The sequence below is a fragment of the Sminthopsis crassicaudata genome, chromosome 2, assembly GCF_048593235.1.
Source record: "Sminthopsis crassicaudata isolate SCR6 chromosome 2, ASM4859323v1, whole genome shotgun sequence".
Lineage (NCBI taxonomy): Eukaryota > Metazoa > Chordata > Mammalia > Dasyuromorphia > Dasyuridae > Sminthopsis > Sminthopsis crassicaudata.
In genome coordinates, this window is record NC_133618.1 from 655,396,042 (window position 1) to 655,417,566 (window position 21,525).

The window sequence follows — 21,525 nt, forward strand, 5'->3', positions numbered from 1 at the left end:
TTTATCTAAAACAAGTTTAGATGTTCTTGAAAATAAAGAATAATGGTCATAGGAACCTAAGTATTTTAAAAATATTTTCATCCCTTAGCCCACCAAATATCATGTCACTTGAAAACAACGAGCATACAAGCTGTTTCCTTTGCTATTTTGGTAACTTGTAGAATTAAAGTGAACAGTTTATATAACATCTTGTCTCCATAGTAATATGTACTGGCTTTTAGTGTTTCATCTAATGAGCGGAGTTTAAAGCATTTTTTCTTTTCTTTTCTTTCCTTAAAAAAAAAAAAGTTCCAGCATAAAATAAAAACCTTCCAGAGCTAGCACATTGCCAGCTGTGGATAAACCACAGATAGCTGTGGCGCGTTCTATATAAATAGTAACCTGGTCAAATAATTAGGCTTCTCACCAATTTTAGACTGAAAACTTGATCTGTGCTAAAAATCCATCTGATTGTAATTTAAGGTGCAGAACATTATTCCCCTGGAGAGGAACACTGGCCCAATTCCAAGATATGTGTCTGTGTGTATTTTTCTTTAAAATGTGCCACAAGGGTATTATGATGCAGATATTATGACATGCATTTTGGTACTCTGTACTGAAGGCCATGAACTTATATGAACATGAACAACAGGCTTCTTCATTTTAAAAAAATAAAGCAAGTTCACAATTTAAATTCACCCCATTTTTTGACTTATCTCTCTATTTTTTAAAAGTAAATACTCAGAATTTAAATATTTTTAGTTGTGTATTATGTTATACTGGAAAGATTTTCAAAATGGATGACCACCATAACTTTCTTTGATATATCTAATCTTACTAAGCTGTATATTCCAGACTACAGGAAAACACAAAATAAAACAATAATTATAGGGAAAAGAAGTGACTTTGTGACTAGCATAGTCTAGTCTTTATGAATTTAATAAATGAGATCCTATTAGTAGTCTCATCCCTTAGTACTTACAAAAATGTTTTTTTGTTTAACTGAACATTCTTGGGCAACATAGTCAACAAAGGGGAATGATTTGGCTCTAGACAAAATCATCCATGTCACTCTTTTGGGTATGCTGATGAAAATAAAGCAAAGCTAATTCCACCAGCTGGATAAAAGGATGGATTATATATAAATAATACACACACATATAAATAAATAAATATATATGCAAAGTTTATCAGTGAAGTGACTCACCAAAAAGTAACTTAAACAGAGCCCAGATAAGAACAAGGAATGATAAAGTACATAGAGGATACCATTCTCCATGGATTTCCCAGAGCAGTATCCTGGATCACTCTGAGATGGAATGCAATGATTATAATTCAATAATCCTATGGCATCTACTGCATCAATAATAAAGATTTAATGAAAAAAATTTTTTTAAATATATGATCGATCACTTGTGTGCCAGTCTGATCAGTATTCGTTATACTTAGATACATTTTCAAATGTCCACTTAATGTGATGCAATGGGTAGAGGTAGGAAGACGTGGATTCCAATATTTTGTTGAAAAGGGCTGTGTGTCCATGGGCAAGTAAGTTACTTAAACTTTAAGTGATCCATAAAATTTTTTATAACTATATTGTTATAGTTATATTGTACCAATGAAAGACTTGGCTACTCTGATCAAGATGATGATCCAAGACAATTCTAAAGGACCCATGATTAAAACTGCTATCCTCCTTTAGAGAAAAAATTGATGAATTCTGAATGTAGATAAAAGCATTTTTCTGGGAGGGGGGTGGGAATCTGTTTTTCTTTTGCAACAAGGCTAATAGAAAACATGTTTTGTATGACTTCAAATATATATATACATATATATATATATATATATATATCAAAACTGCTGCTCTTTTCAAGGAGCTGGAGTAGGATAGCAAAGAGAGAATTTGAACTCAAAATTTAAAAAATGATTGTTAATTTTTTTCTACATGTAAATGGGAAATATATAATGAAACAAAAATATCTTTTAAAAAAAAGACTATGGGATACAAAATAGTTACCAATTTATTGGTAGAAATCTTTTTATTAATAAAATCATAGGTCCTGACATCTTCCCTATGTGCTCCCTACCTAGAAAATTAAACTAGAAATAGATGCATCACAACTCTTTGTAGTAAATCTCCTACTATATGAGCAATTATAAGTAGATAATGGCGACATAAGTAGATAATACATGTGTCCTCAACGTAGTCACATAGAAAGAGGCAAAGAAATCAAACTATAAGTCTTGTTGATAAGGGATGTCCTTTGGTTATAAAAAATATTCTTTGCTTGAAAACCAAAATAGAGAATATAAACACTGCTTACAAAAAAGCGAAGAACCCTGGTCAGAGAAGAGGGCAGAATTACCAAGTTACTCTGAGCCACTCACTGTGTAGAGATAGAGGACAGAAAGGGGACCAGCTGAGTGTGGGATTAGTGATTTTTTAAGAAAAACCACACAAATAACCATTGACGGAAGCAAAGGGAAACATAAAGAAGGCTGTGTCATACCAGGAAAATATTTGGAAAACTGTGAGACAACCCCAGGGCCCCACTCCTCCTCAGGCAGGCATAGATGGGGGTTGAGAGCACCAGATGCTTGTGCCTCAAGATGTGCCACTATTGTCTGTTCCAAAGAAACTAATTAGCTTGTTTTCCATGCCACAACTAAGGTGCCATAGTAACACTAGCCAGAGACTGGAGTTGAGAGGAGGAATAAATTAGGAAACAAAGGAAGAATAATAAACCCAACCACACATTGCATGTCCTCCTCTTAATGTGCTCTAAATGCTGTTTTGTGAATGGATAACCTGTGTCCCCGCCTTTCACAGGGTAGGAAAAACACAATTCCTAGAAGGAAAAAGAGAATAAAATCTAGGCTAGGTGTAGATATCAAATCTGTTTATAAGAAAAACAAGGCTTACTTTAAAAAATAATTATGGTAATACAAAGAGCTATTTATCTAAAACAGAGAAGTATTTGTAATTACAGTATTAACATACATAACGCCATACCAATAACAGCAATAGAAGCTATAATTGAAGATTATGTTAAACAAAGAACTCTCAAATATTTAAAAGGGATTTAACTTATTAAAGTAAATGAATGCTTGGATAGGGAGGGGAAAAAAAGCTTCTTTCTACATCTTCCTACCTATGTAGAATTCACCCATTTGAGCTGATGCATTGACTTATATAAAACTTTTAAGAAGATGTTCTCAAATTTCTCAAACATAGCACCCACATTCACTTTAAACAAAATTTCACAGAATTATCAAATTGAAAGGTATTTTGAGAGGTTATCTCTAGTCTTACCTAAATAAGAAATCCCTCTACTAGACAAATGGTGCCTCATACATTGCTAGGAGATCTAGTGTGAAGAGGGAATCTATGACTTTCTAAAAGGAACTGGCATGCTCTTTGTCATAATAGCTGTCATTGGTCCTAATAGCAAATAGATCAACAACAACCTGACTTCCATATAATGCTACTAGCTCTGTGCCCTTGTGGTCAATTAAATAAACAAACAAAAAACAAAAAACAAACAAAAAAACAAAAAAAGAAAGAAAAAAGAAAAAACTTATCCCTTTGACAAGTAATAGAGTTTCAAATATCTGAAGGCAAGTATTACTTCTTTACCTTCACTTCCTGCTTAATTTTCTCTTTTCCAGGCTAAACATTCACATTTCTTACAACACTTTTTCATATCGTATGAACAATAATACCCTTCATGTCCTAGCCATTCTCCTCAGGAGGCTCTCTGGCATATAATTGTCTTTCTAAAAATTTGGCAACCAGAATTGAGTGCAACAATCCATATGTGGGCTGCTCAAGACTAAATGCAATGGTATATCACCACAGGAGGGCTTCCACATTTCTAACTGCCATATTGCACTACTGACTCATTGATGTCAATTGCAGTCCATTTAAAACTCTCAAATCTTTTAGAATGAAATGCTTTGTAGCTACATCTGGCCCATCTTATACTTGTCCAATCAATGTTTTTGAATTCAGATATAAAACATTTCTCCTTAAGAGAGTCCATCTAATTAAGCAAAATTTCTTAACCTATCAAGATCTATTTTTTTGTGTAATCTAGAAATTAACAAGAATACTTTCTATATTTTTATAAAGGCTTGTATAATAAATAAATACACATTTTTCAGATCAATCTTATTCCAAATCTAATAATATAAGCTTGTTAATTGCTGAGGGAGATGAGGTTTTTGATTAAAAAAAGTTTTATAATTGTGGACAACTCTAGGGATTAGAGTTCACCTTATGTTTCACAACAATTTTCATTTTTTTTATTTATAAAATCATTATTTCATGGATTTGTTTTAGTTCATAAAATCATTAAGATTCTTCATATGTTCCTTTAAAAAAAATCAAAGCATTTTGTTTTTTAAATTTTCAATATAATTTGCAGCTTTTTCTCCAGTATAAATGTGGAAAAATGTTTAAAGGAATTGCATATATTTAACATATATTGGATTACTTGCTTTCTAGGGGAGGGAGTGAGGGGAAGGAAGATTTTGTAAAGGTGAATTATGAAAACTATCTTAAATTTTTTTTTTTTAAGAAAAAAAAAGAAAAAAGAAAAAAATTTTTCCTGATGCTAAGGCTAATTTTTTTCTTTCAGTAATTTCCATCCTTTGTCTGGGGTCAAAGTAATTCTAATCCCTTAAAGATATGCTATTCTAGATCCATTTTCATTAATTTTACAAATCTAAAAGCCAAATTCAACAGAACTGAAATTTTTAAGCAGTAGTGCTAAAGTAGACTTTTTTTTTAAGAGTCCTATCCATAGCAAAGAAATCAAATTAATCAAAATTTTTAAAAAAGAAATTAATTCAGGCTGTTCAATGGAAAGTCAAACTGGAAATGACCTTGATACTCAGAAATATTGCAGGAAACAATGAACATGAACTTGAACAGACTTGGAAAGATACTGGGGGATAAAAGGGCCTGAGGTGTTCTGATCTAAAAGGGATCACACAAAGAGTTGGGACACAACTGAAAAGACTGAACAACAGAAACAATAATCTAAAGTCCAACTTTACTTTGATTGTAAAATGCTTAAATAAAAAGCCTCAGCTTTCTCTTAGATCAGTCTTATGATCCTTGTGATTTGCTTAAGGAGCAAGACATTTGTAAGCATTGCCTTCTTCTAGTGGTTCAATATTACCTTAGGATTCAAATTCAAAACTGTAATCATTAAGATAAGTTGGTGGAATAGGGATTAGACTGCTGAGCCTGGAGTAGGAAGATTTATCTTCCAAAGTCCAAATCTAGCTTTTGATACTTACTAGCTGTGACTTGAGCAAGTCTCTTACCTTTGTTTGCCCCATCTGTAAAATGAATTGTAGAAGGAAATGCTGAGAAAATCCCAAATGGGCTCATAAATAGTCAGACACTATTGAAAAAAAAAATCATCTGAAAAGAACAGTACATATTAAGAACTGTACATATCAAGACTTATTGAGACCAAATGACATTTTGGTATCACTGGAGAACATTTCCAAAATACAAAATAGCTGTTTAAGGTACTACTGAGTAGAGGCACACAATTTGATGTCAACTAATAAGTGACTACCACCATGTTTTGTTATGACCTCTTTAACTTGAACTACATTCAGTTCAATCCAGGAATGATGATAATATGTTCAAGGCTGGGCAGGGCCATTGTCCCTCTGGAGTATACAACATTTTATTTATATCATTTTTTGGCATTATTATGCTGGTGACATGTTTTAAATAAAAGAGTTTTCCATGTAAATACCAAATACTTGAATGTTTTTACTATAATTTGTTTTGCTTTATATATCTGAAGTATATGAACAAGTGATGAGTAAGGAACTGAGTAAAAAAGGTTTTGTGGGCAATCAATAAAGAAGATACAATGAAGATGATTCAGTGGATATAGTAACAAACTTGGAATTAGAATAACTTATTCTCCTGAGTTCAAATCTGTCTTCAGATCCTTAACAGGTGTATGTCCCAACTATTTGCCTCAATTTTCTCATCTGAAAAACGATTTGGAGAAGAGAATGGCAAACGACACAAGTTTCCTTGTTAAGAAAACCCCAAATGAAGTTGTGAAGAGTCAGACATGACTAGAAAAATGATTGAATAGCATCATTATAGCACTCAGGTGATTTCTTCAAAACTTACTAACTCAATTATGAGTTGCTCTTTTTATATCTGTGAAACTTTCTGGCATACCCTTTTTTGATCCTCAGCCATTTTTTTTCATCATACATAAACTTTTTTAATAATTCAAATTGAAAATGCTTTATATAAGATTACACACATATAATTGGTCTATATCTAGAAGGGCAATGGTATTTATTCTCCATAGTATTTTATTTTTCCAATTACATGTTAAGATATTTTTCAACATTCAGTTTTGTAAGATTTTGAGTTCTATGTTTTTCTCCCTCTCTCCCTTATCTTCAAGCCTCTTCCCAAGACAATGGGAAAACAAAGAATCTGATATAAGTATATATATACACAAACATTTTATCTAATTTATCTTGTTGTGAACAAAAATAAAAACAAAAGGGAAAAAAACATGAGAAAGAAAAAGCAAACCAAAAGAAAGGTGAAAATAGTATGCTTCAATCAGCATTCAGTCTTCAGAGTTCTCCTTCTGAATGTGGATGGCATTTTCCATCCCAAGTCTATTAGATTAATCTTGGATTACTGAATTGCTGAGAAGAGGTAAATCTCATCACATAATCTAGCTATTGCCATGTACAATATTCTCCTGGTTCTGCTTACTCTACTCAGCATCAGTTCATGTAAGTCTCTCCAGGCCTTTCTGATATTATCTTACTTATTGTTTCTTATAGATCAATAATATCCCATAACATTCATATGTGATAACATATTCAGCCATTCCCTAACTGGTGGGCATCCACTCAGTTTTCAGTATTTGCCATTACAAAAAGGGCTGCTATAAACACCTGTGGGTGCTTTTCCCTTTTATGACCTCTTTGGGATATAGACTCAGTAGTGATATCAAAGGGTATGTACAGTTTTATAGTTCTTTGGACATATCAGTCTTGAATCAAAGAATAATCTGTCAAAATATTTTGCTAATAATTAATGCACTATTGTGAAGCATAAGTAAATAATTATGGATCTTATCTTGACCTGATGATTTCTCATTTGTAGAGAAGCTAGAATTTCAGTCACTTTTCTAGACATAATTCTTCTGTGATTCATTATGTTTATGGTAACACAAACTTTGTTTCATATTTAATTCAGGTTACATTTCCATTTTGTGGGATTTCTTTTAACTATATAGACAATCAGAAATATATCCTCCTTTGGGGGTTCTGTTTATTAATTTCTTTCTCTGTTTTTTGAAGGCAATATAGTATAGTTTTAAGTTGATACTGAATTGTTAATTTTCTTTTGTGCACAGCTTGCCTCCTAATATAACCTCAATCTTTTGACTTTTGTTTTTAATTATTCATTAACACCATCAAGAATTTCTCATATACTCTCATTATCTGCGATTCATTCTACAAGTTTCATTGTTGTGCTGCCTTTAATCAAACAATAAATTGTTCAAATTTTCTGCTTCAATAACAGCTAGATAATATAATCTTTCATTGTGTTTCTGCATGTCTTTAATAATCTTCAAGAGTCACTTCTGGCATGGCACCTATTTTAAGAGTATCTTGATATAATGCAACCTTTCCTCCAATGTCTTTAGTTTGTTAAAGCCTATTGAAAATACCATTGCGTGCAAGTCTTGAAGAATTTTTAATACTCTCTTAAATATTGTGGTAAAAAGATTCATTAATAATGCTTATAGCAGACAGCATCTTTTTTGAATTACTTTAGTTTGGTGAAGCTGGACTATTAGTTGGATTCAAAAATGGCTTTTTAAAATCCATTTTAAGTATGTCCAAATTCTATTCAAAACCAAGGAAAACACCAGCATTACTTTTGTTCTCTGTTTCATCAGTAGACAGCATTTTTAAAGTTTGTATTAAGCACAAATTTTTGATGCCTTCAGGTTTCTTAATCGTTCTATTTGAAGATAGAAGCAACTCATCAATTCCCAATATATATTTAATCTAATCTGGTTATGAAGTTATTTCTTATTATTGTCTCACAGTGATCTGTATTATATTGTGTGAGAAAACATGTAGCTAATGGATATCACAAGAAAAATTAGAATGGAACCCTTATCTGTAACTGATTGGATCCACTTCCAATTTTGTTATGATGCATATAGGATTGGCATACTTCAAAAGTATTCATATTATCAGCCATTTTATATGCATGTATGGTTTGCTTGCTATGGTGTTTAATGCCATTTGCTACAAAGCAATTCTAACAATTGAGATATTAGTATTTCTGGTTTGTTCCAAAGTATTGTACCTTCTAACACCAGAACTGTCTCCTTCGCTCCGAGAGCTTGAGTTCCCACCCCCAGTCTTCTGTCTTCTCTGCCTCTGAATCTTGCTGAATTTGTCCAAACTTGTCATAGGCGTAAATCTTATAAAACTATATTTAGTATTAAGTACATGTACTGAACTAGAGAACTATTAAGCACCATGCTAAACTAGATAACCATTGTCTCATCAATTCCACTGACTTAGCACTTTGTAAGAATTCTTGTTTCAAGTTCAGAGTTCTGGCCCATAACAGAATTCAAATGATATCAGCAGAATTGAATCATAGATTCAACTATTCTAGACATACTGTTGTCAAACTCAAAACTACAAGTATACAGTCATGTTGCAATTACCAAGAAGGAGATCACATACTTAAAAAACCCAACAATCTGAATAGTACGGAATTTCCTACTCAAGGCAGTAGAGTATGGTGAATGGGAGCCCTAGTTTTGCAAAGCCTCAGCTTTGCTACTTTCTAATCTGTGTGATCGTATGAAACAATTTTGATTTTTTTGTTCTCAACTGAATAATCAGTAACATTTGGAATTGAGAGAACAGTGGTTCAAATCCAAGGCTGGTGACTTACTATTTATATGATCTTGAACAATGGACTCAATTACTTGGGGAAAGAACTGAACTAGATAATCTATGGGGTCTATTCCAGTTCAAGAACTATGAATATAAATACAAATATGATAATAATAATAATAATAATAATAATATTAATATGTAACTTTTATATAGAACTTTCTACTTTAGGAACTGTCTAAAGCACTTATAAATTTTATCTCATTTGACCCACATAATAACTATTATCTCCACTTTACAATTGAAGAAAATGAAGTAAAGAGTTTTCTTTACTTAACTGGGGATACACAGCTAACTCATTAAGTATTTGAGGTTAAACTTAAACTAAATCTTCCTGAGGCCAGACTTGGAACCCCAACTAAGCCACCCAGCTGCCTTATAAAGATAGTCCTTTTTCAATTTCTTCAGATAATTGGTCTTCCTCCTAAGCTGCTATTATGAGCTGAGACTCACTTTGTGAACCCTATATTCTATAGCTACAAGATAGGGTGAATTTGGCAATTATCACAACTTCTATGTTTAAGGAGGAAAAAAAAGTTCATGGTGGAGTGCTGGAATGAGTCAATGATTTCTAATTAAAGAAATATCATATGTTGCAAATAAAAGGAAAAAGAATCTCTCCCATTCCAATCCTATTAACTACTCAGAAACTTTTTTCAAGGAAAAGATCTCCATAAAAACTCCAGGTACTCTAAATGGTGAGGTCAACTAGGTACACTTTGAATACAGTGCTGGGCCTAAAGTCAGGGAGACAGCTTTTTTAGAGTTCAAATCTGGTCTCAGGCATTTAGTAACTGTCTGACTTTGGGCAAGTAACTTAATCCAGTTTACTTCAGTTTCTTACTTGTAAAATGAATTGGAGGAGGAAATAGCAAATCACTCTAGTATCTTTGACAAGAAAACTTCAAATGGGAATAGGACAGACAACAAAGAGATCAAGATGGGAAAGAATCATGGGAAAGAAGTTTCCTCTATGGAAGATAAATGAACTAGAAAACTACTAATGACTAAGCAAATGCTAGATTTAAATTCCAACAGCAAAATAACAACAATATTGTTTTAATTAACCAGACACTAGAAGTACAGAAATGATTAATATAATCATATTAATGTAATCTTTGCGTGTGTTTGCAGGGGATGGCAAACATGGAGAAAACAAAGCAACCACATCTCAAACACAATTACCAAATATTTCAAGGCATCTCCCACAAGGAGAAAACAAAGCAGTGACAGAATTGTTTTGGTTAGTAACTAAAGAACACCAACAGGCAGAAGGTGGTGTAAATACATTTCTAAAAGTATATGTAGCTGTGCTTAGAGAGTCTGGAAAAAAACTGATAAATTATTAGGGGGAGGTAAAGTGTAATAGAAAAAAAGAAGCAACCTTTGGAATGATAGTAGTTGCCAAGAGTCATCAATTGCATTAAAAAAAAAAAAAAGTGAGGTAGTATATCATATTTGTTGTGTTCTGTCTTGTTAAGACGGCATTTGGCAATAATTTAATATTATCAAAGGCAAATTTAATACCTCAATGCAGGATTCTAAGCACAAATGTCAAGAGCCCCTCAATCTATCTTTTTAAAAACTGGTGTTGCTTCTTAGTTGTTGCTAAGAGCTCAGGCTCACCTAATGGACTACAGGCCCTACAAGATGGGAAGAGTATATCTACATAATAATTATAATTTCTGTCTTTGAGAAGGAAAAACAATTCATTGTGGATTGCTGGAATGTGCCAATGATTAGATAAAAGGGCTGACAAATTTATCTGCACACTGTAATCCCTAAGCATATAAAGACTGAAGTTTTTGTGTTTTTAAAATTCAATCACAACCATGGGAGATGTTTGGGCCCCATAAACCAGCCAGATGTGAAGTGAAAGTAAAATACAGCATACCTGCTTAGTCAGAAAGGCATCATACTTAAGGGATTAAGCCATTTTCAATTTAGGAATGAGACTGTTTATTGGCAAAACAATATTGATGCAATAAACACTCTCTATCCTTTCTCTCCATAAAAGTGACAACAAATAAAGTTGGATTTCGTTATTCTCATGTAAAATCTAAGTTACATTTAAAATATCAGTATAAATCCAAAGGAAACAAGCAGAATCAGGTAGTGAAATGTATCTCGTCAATAAGTATTTATTAAGAGTTTAGTATGTGCCAGTAACAGTGGTGATAAGTAGGCCTTAGTAATACAGAGAAGATGGTAAACATCATATTCTATCTTTAATGAGGTTACATTCTAAAGGAAGAGAAAGATTAATTGGTAGGTATTTTGAACTAAGTCTTGAAGGAAAGCCAGGATAACTCAGAAGTGGAAAGGTGAGAGAATAAGAGCTTTCTAGGCTTGGTGGACAGCTAGTATAAAGGCAGTGGTTAAGTGACCTAGGTGTTCCTCCTATGTTGATGCTGCCGCTGCTACTAGCTAATTTCTCTTCCTTGCTTTTAAAAGTTTACAAAGAATGGGGACTTAGCACACTTTTGATCATAACATGATATCTCTTTACTAAGCAAATTGGTGAAAATATGGAAGACATTCAAATTTTCTGGGTCTCAAGTTTTACATCTATAAAATGGGTAAGGGAAAGTGTTGCTAAACAAAGTAGGATCTGAAGTCCCACCACTTCTTAAAGTTTCTATAGATCATATTAAAACTTGGTCAATTTTCAATTAATCATCATCCTGTTTTTCTATATTTAGGAAAAAAGAAAATAGGTAAAAAAAGAAGACAAAAGAGAAAACTTCTCAGAGATATCCTGGAGCTGGAACACACTCAACCCAATGGTCCACAATTTTTTCATTTACATCTAAGCAGAATGATGTGCACAATGAGCTTGGAATGGTCTTGTTCATTGAAGCCTAGAAAGATTTTTTTCAAATTAAGTATTAAAACAAAAAACCTCCTATGGTTAATCATTTAGCAAAGTCAATAACATATCCCTTTTTTTGCACGAAATGTAATGCTAAAAGTTTGGGGAAATCATATGATCATCAGATTTTACTTTCAAAGGAATCTCAGGTCATCTAATCCAATATCCTCAGTTTACAAAGAAGAAAAGTAATGTTGAGCGATGCGATGGTAATTGGCTTGCCCAAGGTACAGTGCTCAACCACATAAGTGGAACAAACAGAATTTGAAACCTAGTATTCTATACAATGCTTCTCTCCCTCCTGGAACTGTATCGTCCATCTATTATTACCTTTAATTTACACTATATACATCTATGCAAACGTTTTCTCCTCCCATGAAAATGAGTTCTTTAAGGTCCTGAACCATGTTTTTTGCCATTCTTTATATTCTTGAGATTCATTACAGTGCTTGGCACATAGTAAGCTCTTAAAAATTCTTGCCAACTGAGTATTTGACTATAAAGTGCTGCCACCCAGAATATTGGTTACTACCTTATACAAATGAGTTATTAATAACTTGTAGTAAACCAAAAATTGAACTTTTATAACTTGTCATCTCACAAGAATGTTGGTACATGAGGTTTTTAGAGGCTTGAAAGAGGTGAGGGAATCGAAGAGAGACAAGGACAGTTATAAATTGTTTAAGTAAAATAAATCTAAGATAAATAATGAATCTACAAAAAATTTTCTGAGAAACTTAATAAAATTAAATAAGCAACCATTTTAAAAAGATTAAGGACAAATCATTTGACATGCAAAATATGCATTCCTTTTGTGCCATTATTACCCAAGTGATATTTAAGTATGTACACAAGGCTTGTTGTTTTCTTTTACATTTTGTCTTAAAAAGATCAGCAAGGGTTACTTAATAGAATACAAAACCATTGATTTCTCCCCAATTCCAAATGGACACAGTTGTTTTAAATCAGAGCACAAGGATGGAAAAAGTGCAACTATTTCTCTGAGTAATTGTTTTGGCTCTTGAAGTTTGCATTGTTTATTTTTATGAAAGTATCACTTTATAACTGGAAAATGACTAAGCTTTCTACCATTGTTTTATCATTCTAAATAGCCAACATTTCTGCTTTTGATAAAAGGCAACTTTCAAACCATTTTCTTTAACATGGAAAAAGGCTGAACTGTCAGTAAATATAATTATATTGACCCTGACATTTTCTTCTAAGATGCTGTCAGCCTGTCAAAAGCAGAGCATTACTTTTAGATTTGAGTGGTTTTTTTTGGTGGTTGTTGTTGCTGAAGCAAACTCTGATTGCTGCCATATTAGTATTGAGCGGATAACAACAGTAGCAGAGAAGACCTGCAAGAACAGCCCTTGACATTAAATATGGAATCATTTCCCACAATTCTTTCATTGACATTTGAAGCTTTGTATTCTAATTAAAAACAATTTCCCAGGTAAGTCATGCATCATTCAGACATTAATTGTTAGACTCCAGGCTTTCATTAACTTAGGAAGGACATATTAAGGATACTTCCTTGAGCCAGAAAAGGTAGAAACTAAGACCTGAATTTAAGATTAAGATGAAAAAAGATGGGTCAATTGCCTGCCATTAGTCCTGCCACTCTGTGACTTTCTGCCATCCAAAAAAACTCAAAGTCTTCATGCAGAGGGCTAGAATAGGATGCTTCTCCAGCCTCTGCAGACTGAAAGGAGTGAGAGAACAAAGAGGAGGGAGAGGCTTCCCAAGAGGCAGCTCTAATAACCCGCCTTGCCAGAAACCTAAAACCTGGATTAGCCTTACTGCTGGGCTGGCATTACAAATGAGGTGCTGTAAACACAATTAGAGAATCAGGAACTGCAGAGAGGAGAGGAAACTTAGAGATCATCTTGCTAGTCCACTTTATTTTACAGGTGGGCAAACTGAAGCCCAGGATCATGAAATGACTTGCTGAGGTGACTGAGTCAGACGGAGAAAGCAGGATTCTAATCTTTTGAATCTAAGCCTCTCTGTAAGATCACCCCAACATACATAAATATAACCAGGACGGAAGTTTTCAGAGGAACAAGAGTTCCTTTGAAAGAACAAAAAGAAGGAGGAAAAAAACTCCTGGGAAGAATCTTGATTGACAAGAAGTTTAAACAGTCTGAGAAAGGCAAACAACATCCAAATATAGATTTGAAGCCAAAGATTCATATAATAGGATAGGGCAGTGTTTGAAATTATAATTAATAAACTGGAGGATAATGAAATTGCACATCTACAGTCGATCCAATTTAATCCAATTTCTTGAAAAGCTTGCCCCTTTTATCATCTCCAATCTCACTTATCTTCAGTCTCTCTCCTTAACTCCTAGTTCTTTCCATATGGCCCAAAACATGCCTATATCTCGTACCTTACTCCCAAATCATCACTGTTATCCTCTTATATCTCTCCAGCCTTTGTGGTGAAACTCTTCTCTACAATCTGGTTTTCAGCTTGATCATTCAACAAAAATTGCTCTCTCCAAAGTTACCCCCAATCTCTCACTGTCAAGTCTAATGGCCTTTTCTGTCTTTTCATCACTCTTCTGTAGCCTCTGAAACTTTTGGTATCCCTCTTTGCCTTTACCCTCTCTTTTCTTTAGGTATTCATGACATTATTTGCTTTTGGTTTTCTTCCTGCTTCTTCTCTTCTAGTTCCTTTGCTGGGTCTTCATCCAGATCAGGAAAAATAAGCATGGATATTCCATAGAATTTTCTGTTAAGCCCTCTTCTCTATTTAACATGGTAACCTCATCAACTCTCACAGCTTTGAGGATCATCTCCTACATAACTTTTAAATCTAATCATCTAGCCTCCCTTTCTTTTGACCTTTATTCTTGAATCAACACCTGCCTCCTAGATATTCCAACTGGGTATTTACTAAAAATCTTAAACTCAACATTTTCAGAAGCAAACTATCCCTTTGTCCTTTCAAACTTCCCTATCACTATGTAGGTAAGTTTTTTAGGCTAGATATCATTTGTAATGCCACATACTCTCTCACCCCACCATATCCAATTTATTGCCAAAGCCTGCCAATTTTAGCTTGGTAACATCTTTTACAAAAGCCCTGTTCTTTCCTTTGCCATTGACACCATCCTTGTGCACACTTTTGTGTCTGGACACTTACAATAACCTGTTGCTTGGTTTGCCTGGCACAAATCTCTCTCTGTTCCTATCTACCACCATCCAAGTGGTCTTTTTAAAGATGAGGTGACTGTCACTTTCAGGATCAAATGTAAAATTCTCTGACATTCAAAGCCCTTGAATAATCTATTTTTCCACTCTTTTTATACCTTATTAAGGTTCTCACTTGGTCATTGTTTGGGCCCAGATGGATCAAGGTAATTACAAATGAAAATTGTTTCTGTTTTGGTCAGAAACTTGGAAGGTCTCTCTCTCCCAGACAGTTTTTTTTGTTGTTGTTGTTGTTCAATGACAGATAAAAGAGGTCATTCTTTACTCTATTTCTTACTGGTAACTAGCCATACTAATACTTACTAGCCATAATTACTGAAGGCGTTTTGCCTTACTTAAACTGAGACTTAGGAAAGACCTTAGATTAAAAAGGCCCAAACCTGCCCTTGCATCCAAGGCCATGTACAGTCATTCTGACTGCTATCTTGCCATTGAATCTAGACAGCTCTGGAGGAACCAGTGGCTCTAGTGATGATGCAAAACCTACCTCACTTCAATCTAATTCACTTGCATGTCATGGCACCACTGCCCTGATGAGATGGTCTTCTTTGAGGATGAAGGAAAAACAACAACCTTATTACTCTCCCTCCCCTAAATTCTCTTGAGTCCATGGACAGTTCAGTCCTGCAGGTCTCTGAAATAAATATTCCTTTTCCTGACTGGCCAGTACCTACTGATTGTCCTGGATGCATAGAATGTTCACCTCTTCTCTTCTCTACCTCCTAGCTATCCTGATTCTATTAAGCCTCAGCAAAAATTCTGTGGGAAGCTAGTCCTGAATGGTCTTAATTCAACTGTCTTTCCCCTACGGATTATAGATTATGTTATACATGCTATATATGACATATATATATATATACACATAATATGTTATATATTTTAAATATGATATTTATGTAAAATATGATATGTATGTATAAATATAGCTTATTTGCACAAAATTTTTTACATGTTGTTAGCCCCTTTAGATAGTGAAGTGTTATGGCAGGGATTATTTTTTGCCTTTCATTGTATGTTCAGTGTTTAGCATACAGTGTCTGGCTACTAATAGTTGTTTAACAAATGTTTACAGAATGGCTGGAAGAGATTGCAACAATTTCTTTCGCTTTATATTGTTACTTATCTAGGTGAAGGTAAGACACATCTTCCATTTATAGATAACAAGACTTCAGCAGGTCCAATGGTATAATGAAAGAGAACATTGGAACCGGGAGTAAGAAGATAACTGGCTCAAATTCTGGCTCAGACACTTACTTGCTGAGTGTTCTTGTTCTTTGTAGGTCTCATTTGGAGTTGGATTAGAAGATCCGTAAGGTGTCTTCCAAGTCAAAGACCACAGTTCTAATTTTTCTAATTCTGAATCTCTGCTCTATAATGATGTTAATTAAATTACACTTGAGAAAATGTATCACTATTTACAAAATATAAATATAATTTGAAAACAGAAAAGAAGACAGAATGGAGAAGGGGAGGAGGCTGCTTCTGGCTCATGGTCTCATGGTCATTCCAGTACATTGAGTTCTACAGAGACAGCACCGGGGCAAGTTAGAGCCGGACAAGCACTGGAATACTCTGTGCGGCGCTGAGGGAAAGTAATCAAAAATGGGCAAAGATCATCCTAGGAAGCTGAAAGGAAAAATGTCTTCATATGCCGTCTTTGTGCAAACCTGCCAAGAGGAAGACAAGAAGAAGCATCCAAATTTTTCTGTAAACTTCTCAGAACTTTCTACAAAATGTTCAGAAAGATGGAAGACAATGTCTGCTCAAGAGAAAAGAAAATTTGAGGACATGGCAAAAGCTGATAAGGTTTGTTATAACAGAGAAATGAAAACCTACATACCACCTAAAGGAGATACAAAAAAGAAGTTTAAAGATCTCAATGCACCAAAGAGTCCTCATTCAACATTATTCTTATTCTGTTATGAATATAATCCAAAAACCAAGGGGGAGCATCCTGGTCTTTCTATTGGAGATGTGGCAAAAACTTAAAAAAAAAAAAAAAAAAAGGGAAAAATGTGAAATAATACTGCTATAGACAACAAGCACCCTTATGAAAATAAAGCAACAAAACTGAAGGAAAAATATGAAAAGGAAATTGCTGCATATACCAGGCTAAAGGAACATGGGGGGAAAAGGAATGGATTGTAAAGGCTGAGAAGAGCAAGAAAAAGAAGTATGAAGGTATGGAGGAGGATGAAGAAGATGATGAATAAGTTGGTTATCTATAAAACATTTGATACCTTCCCCCCCGCCCCCCGTACACAACTCACTCTTTTTAAAGAAAAAAAAACACACACATTGAAATGTAAGGGTGGATAAGATTTGTTTTTATACTGTACAGTGTCTTTTTTTTTTTATTTCTATAGTTAATACACTACTGAATGTATCTTTTAGATAACCCACTATCTATTATGCCCCCTACATGCTCATTCCAAAGTGGTTCAGTGGTTTCATAGAAAACCAGGAAAGCCACTTACTATACAAAAATTAGCCTAGGCATGCAGGAATATATTATTTGTAAAATTTTTAAATATATGCCAAAAACTAATGTCATATAATAAATTAAAAGATTGAGTATTTAATTGAGTGAATTGTAATTCGATATGATGATTTTCCAGAAAAGCATTTTTTATTGAGTCCAAAAGGATTCTCTTGGTTTCTGACAGCTATGGACAAATTTGCAATAAATGGCAAATGTACTAATGATTCTGACTTATTGCTGTACATGCAAATTAATCAATTATGAGTAGTAAAATTCATAAAGCCTTTTCTACTAATATTGACATTATATTGCAGAAAGTTGCATGATATAAACATACTTAGGAGTACATAATTGTTGGCAATGTTACCATAAAGAGATACAAGTTCAGAATAGGTATTTTTTGCTTTGGTGTGTGACAATTTGGCTAAGGTTGAAATCATGTATACTACATCTCATTTCGTCTCAAGTTTATTAATCCCAGAATACTTGATTAGATGGATTAAATGATTTCAAAGTTAGAGGTTAAAGAAGCCTTCATTTCCTATTCCCATTCATGACTATTAACTCATTTATTTGCAAGAAAGAAATTTGCTGATGGATATTAGAGACACTGAATGTTCCACTGAATGTTCCCAGGGTTGAAATTGTGTGAGTGCAAGTAGACATATTAACTCTCTCCAGTCCACTATTCATTACATTCAATGAAGATATAATATACTATGGCTTCATTAAATTCTCGTTTTTAGCAGTCTTGATGTTGAAATATATTTAGAACAGATTTTAAATTCCTATAAATAACATAAGAGGATGAATATAAATTTGGGTCATTTTATTACTAAAAAAGTGTTTAATTAATGTTTGCTGAATTGAAATTGAGTTTAATATTAAATATTTAATAAAATAAATATAAATGTTAATAAATATAAAATATTAATTAAAAAAAGAATATGTCATGGTAAACAAAGATCCTATGTTATCATCAAGAACATGTCAAGCCAGATTGATTTTGTTTCTTTTTTGAAAAGATTACTACTACCTGAATAGATCAGAGAAAGACTGTATACACATATACATATATGGAGGGTGGGAGAGGAGAGAATTAATTTAGGTTTTTTGTAAAGCATTGGATAAAATATCACATATTTGTATAAAAAAGTTGGAGACTAGTACACTATGCTATAAAGCACTAGATGGATGAAAATAACTTTTTGCTATTTCATTGCAGATGTTCAATTAATGTACATTGACTTGACTTGAAATTGTATTTGATCTTTAGAAATAAAGATCAAATGGTGTATGTTCAGAGTAGTTTCTTTAATGGTTCAGTGACAATTTGGCAAGAGGTCTTCAGTGAAGGGCTTCAGGGAGCTCTTTACTTGTCCCTATGCTTAAAGTATGACACAGAAGAAGCACTATTAGAGTGTTCTTTGAGAAAGTTATGGGGGTTCTAATGAACTGAAAGGCCTTCAGTCAAAAGTATAATGTGGCAATCAAAAGCTAATGTCTCTAGACATTATATTATATATACAATATACATTTGGCATTAATACTGCCATAACTCCCAGAAATGAAAGGCAATAGTTCAAAGGACCCTCTATATTCTGCCTGGGTCAGGTTATATCTGGAGAAGGGGGACCAAAATTTAGGACACTGATAAATTGGAGAACAACTAGAAGAAGATAAAACAGAATGGTGAAGGGCCTCAAGTCTATGCCATATGAGCGTGAGTTGAAGCAAGTAGAAATATTTAGTGTGGAGAAGGAAATGATTTTTGTTGTTTAGTCATTTTTCAGTCACATCGAACTCTTTGTGACCTCATTTGGGATTTTCTTGGCAGAGATACCAGTCATTGGTCAATTCCTTAGTCTAGCTCATTTTACAGATGAGGAAATTGAGGAAAAAAGGATTAAGTGACTTGTCCGAGTGTCTGAGGCTGGATTTGAACTCAGGTTTTCCTGACTCCAGGCTCAGCACTCAATCCACTGAATCATCTAGCTTCCTCAAGAGAATAATGCAATCTGGAAGAGAGGAACAAATTAGTTCTCTCTGGTACATGAGGGAAGAACTAGGAACAAGAGAAACTTTAATTAGGACCAATGAGTGGACCAACCTTCTCAGACTTGGTGGTATGCAGCATTGGTTCTCCTTCACTAGGACTGGACATTAGAGGGAAATGATTTTTTCGGGTTAAGATTGGACTGACAGACCGCTGGAGTCCCTTCTATCTTTAACACTGTGTACTTCTTTATCAGAGATATTAAATATATTTAACCTCCTCTGATGACTGCTGAAAGATCCAAGGTAAGGATGCTGTGGTGATGTGTTAAATTTTGGTATGGATTTAGAATTGAATGAGAAAATATTGGTAAACTGCTTAGCACAGTGCCAAGTACAGAACAGTTACTAAACAAAACTTTGTTTCCTTGTCTTTATTACTTTTTAAAAAAAATTATTTTATTCTGAACTTAAAAAATATAGTGGAAAAAAGATGATTGTATACCAAACTTCAAATATATATATATATATATATATATAAATAAATAAATATATATATATACATACATATATATATGTATACATATATAAATATATGTATACATATATATATGTATACATATATAAACATATATATATAAATATATATACATATATATATAAATATATATATAAAACTTGCTAATCTTTTAAAATGTTTAAAACTGTTATCATGTAGTTTTCTTTTCTTTTCCTTTTTTTTCTTCCTTGCTCCCCCCCTCCCCGCTCTAGACATGACTGCCATTAAACACAAATATGGATATATGTATAAAACTATTCTATATATACTTCCATTTATCAGTTGTTTTTCTGGATGCAGATAATATTTTCTTTCAAATGTCCTCTATACTTAATTTGAGAATTTAAAACAGTCAAAATGGCTTAGTCACTCAAAACTCTTCTTAAAACAATATTGTTGTTACTGTTTTCCCAGTTTTGCTCATTTCATTATTCATTATTTTATGAAAATCTCTCCATGTTTCTCTAAGGTCACTGAGCTCATCATTTCTACTAGCACAATAGTATTGCATCACAATCCTATATCATAATTTGTTTAGTCGTTTCCCAATTCACAGGTCCTTGAAATCTTCAGCTTTGCAACCATAAAGAGAGTTGCTATGTTCACTTTTTTGTTCCCTTTTCTTTTGCCCATTTCTGACTTTTACTGCTAACTAAAGTGATACTTTTAGAAGAATACTAAAAGTACAATAAAATTAATAAGGGTAAACACTGATTTAAATTTAAATTGACGCAACACCTCCTTGACCACAAATCCCTAAGTGGAGGGGTTTGGAGTTTATAACTTTGTATCCCTAGGGTACACTGTTTAAATTAAGTGGCAATTAATGAATAAATGCTTGTGGAATTTAATTGAAGGGAAATCTGTTCATTCAATCAAAATCAAGTCCAAAATATAAGTAACTATCATTTCCTAAGTGAACAAAAAGGTTCTCTTCTTGACATAATCTTTTCCTTCCTACCTGTGAATTAATAACATTTCTCCAATGAAGTAGTAGACTAGGAAAGACTTTTAACTTATGTAGCATAATTCAATCAATCATGAATAGTTCTAAACAGTAGATAGGCAGAGTGGTCAAGAAAGGTATCATATTATTTATTTAGCCTAATCTTGTCTTTTAAATTTACAGACATAAAATCTGTATAAAATCCTGGTGAGGAAAATTTGAGCTCAAACTCTGCCTTTGATAATATATAAAACTGAGTAAGCTACTTTAGCTTTCTGTCTCCATTTTCTGATCTGTAAAATAGGAATAATAATATCTACAGTACTAGTTTTTATATGCTGAATACATGGGAAAATTTATAGGATTATGTAACTATCACTTATCACTATCACCTTATTATAATCTTATTACTTTAAATAGGTGATAAATTCTTGAAATTTAATTTTTAAAAGTATTTATTAATCATCA

General features: G+C 33.3%; 1 protein-coding gene and 1 pseudogene across 2 annotated transcripts in view; one reads left to right on the top strand and one right to left on the bottom strand.

Moving 5' to 3' along the window:
* ADK (adenosine kinase) overlaps positions 1-21,525 on the bottom strand; it is a 612,746-nt gene that overhangs the window by 144,214 nt on the left and 447,007 nt on the right. The gene's annotated exons all lie outside the window — the stretch shown is intronic.
* On the top strand, positions 16,643-17,288 carry LOC141558913 (high mobility group protein B1 pseudogene; annotated as a pseudogene).